This window comes from Maylandia zebra, linkage group LG2 (genome assembly GCF_041146795.1).
Source record: "Maylandia zebra isolate NMK-2024a linkage group LG2, Mzebra_GT3a, whole genome shotgun sequence".
Taxonomy (NCBI): Eukaryota; Metazoa; Chordata; class Actinopteri; order Cichliformes; family Cichlidae; genus Maylandia; species Maylandia zebra.
Window position 1 is genome coordinate 21,359,201 of NC_135168.1, and position 9,102 is coordinate 21,368,302.

Consider the following 9,102-nt stretch of genomic DNA (forward strand, 5'->3'; position numbering starts at 1 on the left):
TTATTGAGTTTTAGGCTATGTTCATACCTAACCTGCACGGTGGGGTTAAATGAACACCACTGTGTTTGTCCATTCAGCCCAGTTCATTCAGGTGATAAATGGGTTTGAGTGGGTGAAGAAAAACAGAACCCCGTATGTCCCTGAAAAATATGGCGGCCAATATTTCTGGTTCAGACTTCATAGGAAAACAAATGTCTGCAAATATCCGTCCAAGGTTGCTGCCTATTGTCTTATCAGGGAAATATTTTCATTTAAAAAAACAGAACAAACTTCCATCACTAATGACCAAATTCTTACTTTCAGAAGAGAACGGCCCTGGAGAAGAAACGTGTAGCTGAGTAGATTCTCTTTTAACCCTTTCAGACTGAAAGAACATGTGCTGTGATAAAGGTTTTATAACAGAAACAGTACTAATACATTCAAATTCAAGTGTTTTTGGTAAATGATTAACACTTAAAATACAGGTAAACGGCAGAGGAAACACATGGAAATGAAGGCAAAGAAAAGAGGAAGGAAACAAAGACGGACAAGTGAAAACACAGGTGACGCCGGGGAAGAGCAGGTCTCAAAACAAGGAAACACAAGAAATAAAATCAAACACACAATACAAGAAGCCTTGAACATGGTACCAACGATGGATGGACATACGTTAGGCGATGCTAACGTATGCTGACCAAAAAGGTGGATCCTTGGAAGGAGACAGAGATTACTTAAGCTCATGATCAATACTTGCCATAATTTCAAAATGTTGTGGACAAAACTCTTTTTTTGTGTGTCTGTAACAACAAAAAAGTTGTTAACAAAAAGTTGTCAAAAACGCCCAATGTATCAAATGCAGTACAAAAAATATATAATAAATATGTAATAAAAATATATCCTACACAACATGATATAGCAAAAAAAAGGATGGATTTTGTTATAAGGGTTATCAAAAAATAAATAAATCTGAATTTTCTGGCTATCTTTTGATGGTTTGCGTCTTACAGGTTTAATTTTGAGTTAATAAAGGGAAATTTGAGTTGATAACCTAAAATGTGAACTGATGGATGATCTCTGCAAACCAAGGGATCAATCATTCAATTGTTCACTTTCAGTATTATCAGTAGTGTGTTCTTCTGGTATGTTTCTAGTACTTTATTTTTCTGAATTAAACTGCTACTTTGAGTCAGTGTATAGAAGAAACACTTGGTGACAGTGGGAAGGAAAAACTCATTTTTAACAGGAAGAAACCTCCGGCGGCACCAGGCTCAGGCAGAGGCTGTTGGGGGGTGAGGGGGCGGTGAAACTTGGTCAAATAAAACAGGAAGTAAGCAGACTTTTGGGCTTTTAATTTTAAGTCCATCCTCCTTCTTACTTTTAATTCTGGCATTGATTTTGGATTCTAATTCTGGTGTGGATGCTGTAATGAGACCATTCATGCTACGAGTGAGCTGCACCTGAGGCGTCTGTCAGATCATCCCTCCTTGTTATTTGTTGTTGGTCATCTTATTGGAAATGCTCATTGTCCCTGTCATCCCTTTTACTTCCATTTTGGTCCCCACAAACTCATGTAAAAAAAACACCTGTGTGTTCACCTGCTGGATGTTTTACTTTCTTTGAAACCATCTCATGTTTGCAGAGCAGGTAGTTCTCAAAAGAGCTTGTTTGGTCATGGAAATGTGTTGTAAATACAGAAATATCCAGAGGACGCTTACAATGAAACTGTGAGGGGGAAAAACTGTTTAAATGCACAAACAGCAATGTGTCGCTCTTGAAGACGTTTCTTTGTCACAAATGTTGTCACAAATGCCTGCTTTATAAAAGAACAGTGGCACGCACTGTTACTTGTTCGAACACACACACAAACACACACACACACACACACACACAAACACACTAAAAAGGTGTAATTCAGCAGCAGACTCTGAAAGCGAATTCACCTCTGGGCTCTTCATGTGTGTTTTTTAAAGATTCAATTACCCAGCGATCCCATTGGCTGTTGATCCTTAAAGCGCCATTCATTCAGTTTAGGATGAGAGTGCTCAGGATCAATACTGAATAGGAGCTCCCCATTCAGCTGCAGAATGAACACTCGTCTCCCTGTGTGTGTGAGAGAGAGTGTGTGTGTCTAAATAATGCTCAGTATGCTACAGTCTTCAGATCTACTCCCAAAAAGAGCATCAAACATCAGAATTCTGTTTTTGACCTCAGTGAGTGGGCATTTCTGCCACCTCCGCCTATCAACTGCAGGCACTTTGATTTCTTTGACTGTTTTTCCTTGAACGACTGATTCAGAGGCTGTTAAAGGTCAAACTGTAACTGAACTTTGGTTTCATCGAGATCTAGAGGTGTCCTCATAACAGAGAGGTATGTTATTGTCTCACTGTTGCTGGATAATCCAGTCCAGTCCAAGCTGAATGGGGCGGGAGTTTAAGCATTATCCAGATATTGTTTCCAGTACTTTCCAGTGTGATACTGCCCAAATACAAGCAGCAGTAGATGGTATTTGGCAGGTGGGGGGAAACCTATGATTGGGGGACTTCTTGTGCAGATGCTGCAATCAGCTGACTCCAATATTGACTGCCCTTTGCAATTTTAGCCAAATGTTACATAAGCTGTTACAGCCAGTTTCCAACCCCAAGACACTACAAAGCTGGTATGAAAGGTGGAATTTGTTGAGTGAATCAACATTAACTGCTACCCTTGATGTTACCTAATACTGACCATGAACACTACAGCTGCTCTGCACGAGTGCAGCATAGTTAACTTCATCACAGAATGGAACACATTTTTGCTTGTTCCTCTTCAATAGTGCTGGGTTTTTTCTGAAGACTCCACCATGAACGCATCGCAGGGGCAAAGAGGAAAAGAGGATGTGTTGCAGGTGTGGGAGGTTATCTCCATGCCATCAGCTGTAAGGAACGGCAGGCTGCAACACATTAAAAATAAACTAATTTGACAGTATTACGCATTAATCTGCCTGTGATTAACTGAAGGTGCCAGAACACAATTTCGGATTATTCTTTCACACTTTAGAAACCAATCGACAAGCCCAAAACATCCCATGTTTTTGGCAGATGCTTGACACACCTCAACTTGCTCATTTCGAGATGGAGGAGCAGGAGCTTGACTCAGCCTCCTCACGCTGTCCCTTACCCAGAGAATCCATATGTTAGCCGTGATCTTATTCTTTCAGTCACTACCCAGAGCTCGTGGCCACAGGTGAGGGTAGGATCGATGCATCAAGTGAGCATAAAGCCCTGAAATAATGATACTATTGTCTGTAAACTCTTGTGGTTTAATATATGATCTCTTCCTATGTCCACTGTGAGCGACCATCTTTGAACAGAGGCGGTGGTTTACGACACCAACTCTCTGCCATCTATAATCCAGTTTTGAGATCCCTTCCCAGACGCCTCAACGCCCACTCACATCCTGGGCCATCTGACCTCAGGAATTCGCATGATAAGGTGGGGCCAGGTTTCACAATGAACACACCCGAAACTCTGGCTGATTGTGACCCACACCCAGTTTCACACCTTGGCTCAGGCGATTAGAGGATCATCAGGGGGTCCTTTTGTCCCTCTGTGGGGGGTTACTCCCACTACACTGTAAAAAAAATATTCCGTAGAAAAACAGAAAATGTCCTGGTAATTTTCTGCCAGTACATTTTCTGTTTTTTTACGGAGGTTTGACGGACCTTTCTGTAAATGATAAAAGGGAAAATTCTGTAGATTTACAGTATACTCTCTGTACTATTTACGGACATTTCCTTCAGCTATAAAACAGAAAATTCCGTTTATTCACAGTATATTTTCTGTATCATTAACTGATATTTTCCGTTAATAGAAAAATTGACATTTCTGTTTATATTACTATTTCCAAGCACTTCTTTTCACTGTAACTCATTAAATATAGTTCTTTATATCCTTAAACGTACATTTCTATGCAATTACAACCTAGTACACCATGTACTCAAAAATTCATAAATTAAAACTTAAATTAATTTGTGCTTCGTACACAACAACATTGGTACAATTAATATTAAATATTCTTTTATTCTCCTTAACTCAAACACTATACTAAAATATAATGACAGCATCCATCTTGTCATAAAACTACTAAACAGCTGATACATGAACAAAATAACTCACAAGCTTTCAAATTTGAGCATTTTTATTACCTTGAAATCAGGTTGCCCTCATGTAAATGTGTTTATTTACATTCATTCAAGTGGCTACCAAGTGTTTTCTTCAAACAGGACACCTGACAAACAAAAAATGTCATATTTAACGACATGTTCACATTTAATAATATCCAGAGTACCTTTGAGTTAGAATCACTGCCTTGTGGTAGTTTTGCCTCAGCCAAATGGTTAAGGTGTGGTTTACATCCATCTCTGTCCACTTATGATACAGTATACACATGTAGTCAGTTATAGCCAAACACCTTTGATTACTGAATTGCATTCACTTCATTAATGAAGTGAATGTAATTCACATTTGTGTGAACATTTGTCTGAGATTAACTCTTTGGGCTCTTTACGTTACAATATAACATACTTGAGTCAAAATTTGTTGACTGTTTAAGTGGTGCCACATGAATACAACTGAACAAATCTGAAGAAGATGTTCCTGAACTTTGGGTTTATTCGAACAGGACTGATGGATAACCACAGGACTTTTCCCCATATGATAACTACAACACATAATAAATTAAGACAGATTACTGTCCCAAACTTAAAGATAAAAGTGTATTTACGGGACTTGTTTTGTCAGTGAGGAGCAAAGTATAATTAGAAGTGCTTGTTCTGATGAAAAGTTAAACTGTAAACAGCAGCGTAGTGAATAAGGATCTGTGTCCACGAATCCTCAGCAGTGACAACACTTAAACATCATAGTTCAAAATCCTTAATGCACACCTTTTTCTCCACGGTGTTCAAATTCTCTAAGCTGGTTAAGTAGAGGAAAAAGTCTGACATATTTCATGACCATTAAATGTTAGACAAGGCTCTGAAAACGAGGTTACAGTTACAAACAAAAACCTCTGCTTGTGCGCACAGACCCTAAATCACAACAAATAAGACAATAGTAAGACAAATTACTACAAAGTCTTGTTACCGCTCTTCATATAACAGTGTGACAAAGTCCTGAATGCAGCCTACATGTTAGTACATCAAGGTCCATCTGAGCTTTAAGTAAAATACACACAGCTTTTCCTTGGATTTTAAGAGTTGCTCAGTTCATACAGGAACTGCAGCAGTCGGAGTTAACGTGTCGCTGTGTTGCTCCTCCGTGTCAGCCATTGAGACTAGTCGCAATTTATTCTGAGGAAAAAAAGAGAAACAACAAGACATTTTTAAAAAGTTTGTATTTTTATAATTTTTTTTTACCTAGAGCATAAACAACATAAACAAAAAAAGGATTAGGGCTGTGCGATATGACGATATATATCAGATTACGATATAAAAATGTCTATCGTTTCATATTATACACTATTCTTTGTTTTGTGGTGTTGCAAAATAAACTGTTTACGGCAATATTTTTTTCATGGTTTTGATGGTCACTGTAGTTGCTATATTATTTCTTAAAGTTCTCTCCTTCTCTTATACTTAAAATAACCACACTATGGACGGACAAGTGACTGTTTTTACGCGTACTTTCGTTACCAACAATGAGGATAAAACCATCGTGTGGCTCCGCCGTCCGCTTGTTTATTTTCCACGTAAACCTTTCACAATAAAGCTTAAGTTTCTGTTGAGACTTTTCAAACTAAACTGAAATGATATACATTATTCTCAAACATAAAATTTCAGAATATGCATCAAACAAATGACCTCAAATAAAAACATCAAGTAACTATAAATGGCGCTTACAGTCACCACGCAGATGAAGGCACAGAGAATACCAGCATGGCCAGCAAGGATGAGGCAGAACCAGAAGGACCAGTCAAAAGAAATCGAGGACCTTATTGTTAAATGAGGGGCTACCTCTGTAGCATGGACATGGTTTGGTTATGAAAAGTCTGACACGCCCCAGAAAACTGTACTATGCAAATTATGCCACAAACTGGTCCCCACCACCACTCGAACACGACAAACCTCTTTAACCACCTACACAAGAATCACATGAGAGAGTTTCGAGAGAGTTTACGAATGAAAAGCAAAAAAGAGTCGTCAGGTGCTCAAAATAATCCTTAGACTCAAACGTTAGAACAGGCTTTTCCTTGCAGCACGCCGTGTAATAAATACTCAGAAAGAAAATGGCGGCCATTTAAACTCTTGTCTAAAAATGTATAGTTTCATGCATCGGTCAAAACACTCGACTCCAGGTACACGACGCCCAACTGAAAACATTTCACATAAGTCGAGTTGCCCGAGAATCACAGAATTTACAGAAAATGCACTATTTTGTGTGTATCAGGAGAGATACGTCTTATATTGGGATATGAGATTTTGGTCATATCACGCAGCCCTACAAAGGATTATAATTCACGTAGAGTTGCATACACATAACACCATTCTGTTGCAACAAAAGCAGTTTATAATTAAAGTAACATACATACCTTGAAAAACTAAATCAACCACAACATTAAACTCACCTTGTGTTTGTAGAGAAGGTGATCAGGGTTTTTCTTCATTTCCTGAGACCAGCTGCTCTGGATCATCACCAGCTTGTATCTTCATCTTTTTTTTCCACTCGGGGAAGTCTTTCCTTTTCTTGGCCATTGCTCTGCACTGGAAAACCAAAGTGTGTGATCAAAGGTGAAATAAGGGATATTTTTCCACTGCAGGACTTAAAGTGCTTCAAGTAGTGATAGCTGTTGATCCATTTCTCAAATAATCTGTAAGGATCTGGATTTTTAAGAAAGATACAAATATCTCTGCTTATATTTGGCTAAAAGCTTGATATAGACAAGGCATATAGAGCCCCTGCACACCAGCACTGCGCTTACATTATAGTTCAATCAAGAAATAGTTATTATTGATTTATTATTGAATTTTTTTAGTAATAATTTTTAGTATTTAATCACATTAGCACAGTGGGGTGACAAAAATATTCCACATACAAGAAATGCTGCTCAGCATTTCATAAATTACATTTTCAACAAATGTTGGAGTAAAAACACAGTTACAGGGAAAATGTGTCTGTCTGTAAATATTAACTAAACATTTCTATGTGCTACAAAATAGACATACTGTAATTGTAAATGTGCTGAGGTGAAACTATACTTTCAATAATTTTACCACTACAGTCTGTTAACCACCGAAATAATCTATGCTGGTCAGCTAGCTAAAAGTCTTTACTTTAGCAGCCCAAATCAGAGGCTAACATTAGCATTTGCTAGCGTCAGCCAGGAAGGTCTGAGGCTTAAACTAGGGTTAGTGTAACTTTGCCTGAAACCCTTTAAAGTGTACAGTAGAGCCAACTGTAAAACACAGGTATTGATACAGTACTTATTAGAGTCCTAGAATAATTTCTAGAACCATGAAGTTCTCACTTTCCCAGTTATCCACATCGCTGACTTTCGCTAATTAGCTAGTTAGCAGTCACAGCTGTGTAATACCCAGAGAGACACAGACAGCTAACTTTAATATTTATGAAAACTGGTTCAGCCACTGAAGGGCAAAACTGGTGGTATCACAGTAAAAATTATTTTAACATTAACTAAAATAAAGCTTAAGTCATGTTAAACCTAAATAACAATTATTTTAAAAAATGAGTCAGCAAAATATTCCTGACTTGTCTGGAGACAGCCGAAACCAGTTAACAAATAAATTAACAATTCTTTCTAAATAAAAACACGGAGTCTTTTGAAAAACATTATTTTAATAAAACGAAACATAAGTTTTAATACTTACCACAGAAATTTGAAGGCAGTTTCTCCAACTTCAGAATCCAAAATCCAGATGAAGCCTGAAAGAAGCCTAATGGCTGCTCTTGCGCTTACTTTTCCCTCCTTTTCAGTTTCTTTTTCCCACAATGCATTGCAGTAGTTGAGAAATACAGAAAAATACCTGTAAATGACTAATACGGAAAATTCCTTCACGTTTATACAGTAGATTGTACTGTATTTTTACGGATTTTTTTTACAGTGTAGGTTTATATCTGGGACTCTCCACCATTTGACCTTAGAACTGAAGAAGCTTCTCGGATGAGAGGTGAAACGTCTTCAAGCAACTTAAAGAAGTCCAGACGCTTTTCTTTGCAAGCTCCTTTGACTACGATGACCTGGATGACTGAGAACCTTCACAGACATCTCTTCTCTTTATGACATCATATGGCGCTAAGAAGACTGAAACTGGGTGTTCCGAGCAGTCTGCACGTTGACCTCTCAGCTCACAGGGTTTTCTTGTATGTCTTTTATCCTGCCTTCCTTCTCTCTCCCCAACCGGTCTCGGCAGATGGCCCCGCCCCTTCATGCTGGAGGTTTCTTCCTGTTAAAAGGGAGTTTTTCTTCCCCACTGTCACCAAAATGCTTGCTCATAGGGGGTCATATGATTGTTGGGTTCTTCTCTGTATGTATAATTGTAGGGTTTACCTTACAATATAAATCACCTCGAGGCGACTGTTATTGTGATTTGGAGCTATATAAATAAAATTGAACTGAAATCAATTGTACATAAGCCTGACCTCATTATTGGAAACTGTGACCATGTTTAACATGATTATCCACCATTACGGATTTATGAAATCAGAAAGCGTTCTGAAAACGATCATGTTCGAAGAGCAGAAACTGTAAGCTGGATGGATGGATGTGTTGACCAGGATGTTTCTGAATGGGAAGAAGTAAGACTTTGCATCCTTATAGACTGAGTGAGTGAATGAGTCAAGTTATGGTGTGTTACCACTGTTATGATATGAGCACATTAACTTACTCTTTTGAGATAACTTGCTCTGATGTTGGCGTGTCCGCTTACTTTCAACCATGGTCTTTATTAAACAGATAAAAATTTCCAGCCTCTAAAAAGTGGAGAAAAGGGAGATGAAGTATTTATATTCCAGCACTAAAATACTTTTTGGCCTGTTCACCTATGCTGTGTAAGCTGCTTTGCAACCCACCTCCAGCCCTTCTCCTGCCCTGAAAGTTCTATCTGAATATCATTGTCATAGCTGCTGTGAT

General features: G+C 38.3%; 1 long non-coding RNA gene across 1 annotated transcript; it reads right to left on the reverse strand.

Moving 5' to 3' along the window:
• Positions 1-4,038: 4,038 nt before the first annotated feature.
• Positions 4,039-7,946, reverse strand: LOC112436246 (uncharacterized). The gene is made up of 3 exons (XR_003024996.2): positions 7,841-7,946; positions 6,580-6,715; positions 4,039-5,305 (listed from the first exon to the last, which is right to left on the reverse strand). It is a non-coding gene; the product is annotated as an uncharacterized LOC112436246 (long non-coding RNA).
• Between the last annotated feature and the right edge of the window lie 1,156 nt (positions 7,947-9,102).